The sequence below is a fragment of the Beta vulgaris genome, chromosome 8 (genome assembly GCF_026745355.1).
Source record: "Beta vulgaris subsp. vulgaris cultivar EL10 chromosome 8, EL10.2, whole genome shotgun sequence".
NCBI classification, from domain to species: Eukaryota; Viridiplantae; Streptophyta; class Magnoliopsida; order Caryophyllales; family Amaranthaceae; genus Beta; species Beta vulgaris.
Window position 1 is genome coordinate 24,262,733 of NC_079209.1, and position 5,000 is coordinate 24,267,732.

Here is a 5,000-nt window from a genome sequence, read left to right on the forward strand (position 1 = left end):
TTATTTCAAATATTAAGGTTTAGCCTAGAGTATGTCCTAACTGGAGTATTGTGGCTAATTATTCTTATCATCAAGGTGGTAGAATCTGGTTGATATGGCTTCGTAATAAATTGGATGTGGGGATAGTGGAATGTAGAGCTCAGTATATTCATAGTAAGGTAACTCATAAGGGGACTGGTAAATGCTTTTACTTGACTATGGTCTACTGCTCAAATGACCTTGCAGATAAAGAGGTTATGTGGGAGGATTTAAGGAGATTGAAGATCAGTAGGGATCCTTGGGTAATTTGTGGAAACTTTGATAATGTGGTTAACTTCAATGAGAGATTGGGTTCTACTGTGACAGTGCAAGAACTGGAAGGGATAATAAGAAGGTGCTTGAGAGAGTGTGAGGTACAAGTCTTGGTCAGTGCGGGGCCCTTCTTCACTTGGTTTAATAAACAAGAGGGGGAGGAGATGGTGTACTCCAAGATAGATAGAGTGTTTGTTAATGATGATTGGCTGGTAAAATTTGTAGGATCTATGGCAAATTTTCTTCCAGAGAGTATCTCTGACCACTCTCCTTGTATAATTCAGTTAGAAGGCCAGCAGGGAGGTACTCCTAAGACGTTCAGATTTTTCAATATGTGGACTCAAGTAGGGAAGTTTGAGTCCATAGTGGTTAGAGGTCGGCAAAAGCAAATTACAGGTTGGGCTATGTTTCAAGTTGTTAAGAAATTGAAGGAACTGAAAGTTGAGTTGAAAATGCTTAACAAGAGTAAATTATCTAATATAGAGAATGAAGCAGATGTGGCCTATAAGAAGCTACTTATAATTCAAAAGAAATTGCATTCAGATCTGAGAAATTCTGAGTTGCAAGCTATTGAAAATGAAGCTAGGATGAGATATCTAGAGCTGAACCAGGCTAGAATGTCCTTCCTTCACCAGAAATTAAGTGTCATTGGTTGAAGGGTGGTGACTCTAACACTTCATACTTTCATGCTTGTCTGAGAAGAAGAAGGGGCCAAAATCATATCTATAGAGTGAAAGATAGGAGTGGTGTATGTGATGAAAATCAAGATCAAGTAGAGCATGCTTTTATGGAGTTTTATGAAGGGATGTTAGGCAATGCATTACTTAATAGGAAGAAGGTAAGTTCTAGTGTCTTGAATGAAGGAGTGAAATTGAATACAAGACAACAAGACTTCCGTGTCATCCTTTTACCTGTGAGGATGTAAAGCAAGCGTTGTATGAAATTGAAGATAACAAGGCACCTGGCCCTGATGAATACTCTAGTCATTTCTTTAAGAAGTCATGGAGTATTATAGGAGAGGACATCACTATGGCTATTTGGGATTTTTTCAACTCTGGGAAGATTTTCAGGTAAGTAAACAACACTACTCTCTGCCTAATCCCTAAATGTAAACAACCTCAGGATGTCACACAATTTAAGCCTATAGCCTATTGCAATGTCCTATATAAAATCATATCAAAAATGTTATGTAGTAGGCTGAAGAAGGTGCTGCCAGATGTCATTGAGCCAGTTCAGAGTGCTTTTGTGGAGCAAAGAGTCATTTTTCATAATATATTCATATGTCAGGATATGTTAAGACATTATAAAAGAAAGTCTGAACGTGCTAGATGCACTATGAAATTTGATCTACGCAAAGCTTATGATTCTCTTGACCGGGAATTCATTAGAGAAATGTTGATTGCTTTGAAGTTCCCTGAAAAAGTTGTCAAATGGGTTATGTTATGTGTGATTAACCCTAGTTATTCATTGAGCATCAATGGAAAGTTGTGTGGTTTCTTTCAAGGAAAGAGAGGGGTGAGGCAAGGGGATCCTATTTCCCCTCTACTGTTTGTCATTGCTATGGAATACTTTTTAAGACTGATGAAGAAAATGCAAAAGAGGGCAACATTTGAATTCCATTATAGATGCTCTTAGCTGAAGCTTACACACCTGATATTTGCAGATCACTTGATGCTTTTGGCAAAGTAGTAACTCAACTTGCAATCATGATGAAGCGAGTTCTAAAGACCTTTTCAGTTACATCCGGATTGTGTGCTAGTCAAGAAGAAACAGAAGTCTATTTTGATAATATGAAGGAGGAATTTCAGCAGATAATTCTTCAAGTTACCGGTATTCAAAGAGGGTCTTTCCCATTCAGATGCCTAGGGGTGCATATCATCTCAAAAAGAATCTCTAAAACAGATTGTGAAGTGTTGGTGGATAAGATCTTGAAGAGACTTGTTTGTATGAGCTCCAGACACTTATTATATGTTGGGAGAGTGATTTTGATAAATGCAGTGCTAATGAACTTGCACACTTACTAGGCTCAAGTGTTTTTATTGCCTAAAAGTGTTTTGGAGGCAATAATAAGAATATGCAGGGAATACTTATGGGAAGAAAAGGTGTATTCTTCTAAGCCTCCTCCTATAGCCTAGAAGGATGTGTGCTATGCTAAAAATAGAGGAGATTTAGGTATTAGGGAGTGCATAAGTTGGAATGTAGCAACTATTGAGAATTATGTATGGCAAGTAGCTGATAAAGCTGATTTGTTGTGGATCAAGTGGATTCATTCAGTGTATATTAAGGAGGCAACATGGTGGGAGTATAGAGCTCCAGTGAATGCTAGCTGGTGGTGGAAGAATATATGTAAAGTTAAGGAGCTGATGAGCCAGGCCTATACTGGGAACAGATGGCTAAACTCTAAGGGAAAATACACAATTAAGGCAGGTTATCATTGGTTGCACCAAGAAGGAGAGAAAGTTATATGGCACAACTAGGTTTGGAACTCATTTAATGTTCCTAAACACTCACTCATATCATGGATGGCTGCTAAAGGAAAGCTAAGAACTAGAGACAAGCTGGAGGCTATAGGAGTCAGTAGGGATAGTAATTGTGCCTTGTGTAATCAAGGTACTGAAGATTGCCATCATATGTTTTTTAGATGCCCTTTTAGCAAGATGGTGTGTACTGGCCTTATGTAGTGGTTAGGCATAAGGAGCTCAGCAACTGAGTGTGTATACACATAATGGAAGAAATGGGGTAGAAATCATGGGAGTAAAACAAGGCAGCAGATTGGTTATGCTACTTTGGCTGCAGTTGTTTATGAAGTGTGGAGGGCTAGGAACAGTGCTCTGTGGAATCTCAAGGTTCCTTGTCCTGAAGTTGTTGTAAGAACAATTCAGAGGACTGTCTGTTCTAGGGTGCATCATCAGGTGACAAGTAAATGGTCCAGAGAAGATATTGAGTGGCTGGAAAAATTAGCTACAGAGGCAAACTAAGGTTATGATGTGATTTGTGTACTAATCAGTAGCGTGCCTTATAATGTGTGTGGGTGGTGTTAATTAGTTTGTGTTTATTTTGTTTTTCTGGTGTTCTGATGTGTTGTTTATCTGTACTTGGTGGGACTACTTGTGTTTGGTATAAATTTTCTTACATTTTACCCAAAAAATAAATATTAAGTTAAATATACCATAGTTTTAATTAATAGGTTTATTGATTGAAGTTTATATATATATAAGTGCAAGATCACATGAGAATGCTCCTTAGAAGAAAAATAAAAATGAATCTCAACCATACGATTGGATTAGAGTTAGAACACTTGTTCATTAGAGTTATACCCCTTGTAAAAATTTTGAGTCCAATAAAATTTATTTTTTTTGAAATTTTTTCCTAATATTTTTTTTGCATTCTCATATGAACTCCTTAATGACATAAGTGATTATTCAGCTAAAAACACCGCCTAATTTGTTAGAAAAATGGTATGTTATAACATGATAAAGGAGACCTCTTTCTTAAAAAGGTGGTTTTTTTGAACCTTCTCAAGAATGTTCAATATTAAAGAAACCACTTATTCATATTAAGGGGTGATTTTAATTTTATATCTTTTTAAAAATATTTTTTCATCCATATATGCACAGTGGCGAATGTAACTAGTAACACCAAACTTTAAAAAAAAAATATATCTTAACCAATTCACGCTCAATTCTCACATCTCTCAAAAACTCCCTTTTCTCTCATATCTCACTTCCTCTCTCTTTCTCTCTCAGACAATCTGTGATACAGTCCCTTTAACTTCTCTCTCATACGGCCTCACCGGCGAACCTAAAGACGTTCGTGACTCGGCAATCGAACCTCTTGTCGGTTGCTTCATGTCGGTGTTGTGAGTTGTGACTCAGATCTTCTACATGGCTCACTGCCTCACCTAAGGCCTACCTGCAGCAGCAAAATTGCGCGAAACTTGATGGACGATGGTGGGCGGTGGACGAACAACAATGGACCTCCAAGACTCGTGACTAGGTACACCTCAATTTGCTCAAATTTCTTGATTTCTTGTTTTACTTTAGAGACTAGGGTTTCATCAATTTCATGAGAATTGGGAAATAAATTGCAATTTTACTTGTTATGAGTGTTTATATATCAGATTATACAATCTAGAATTGTTATAAATATTGATTTTGTTGTTGTACTTTGATTTGGGTGTTATTGGTGTTTGAAAATTAAAATGTCATTATGTTTTGAATTGGGTGTTATACTTTTATGCTGATTTTGTTGATTATATTTTAGATTCCAACTTATGCTCATCCTACAGTGCGAGATAACTACGACGTCAAAGAATCGTTCCCTTTACCAGACAACAACAATAGCAAATGCGCATTTTTGAAGGTAGCTCTATACCCTTTTATCGTTCTGATCACTCTCATCTTCATTGTTATCTTCATTATTCTCATTGTCAAGTTTCATTTCATCTGTCATCTTCACCAGAAAAATTGCTAGCTTTAAAGTTAAAGCAATGTAGTTTAGAACATGGGTTTCAATTTCACTTGTTTCTACTGAGTATTCTGCTAGATCAATGGCTTTTTCTGCGGATTCTGGTGGTTTCCTTGATGGATATTGATATCAGGTTGTAAATTAATCGAATTGGGTATTTCCTGAAACTGGGTTTAGTAAAAAAATGGTGAATTAAGGTTTGGAGGTCATTATAGGGGGGGCTCTGCAAATTCTGGTGATTT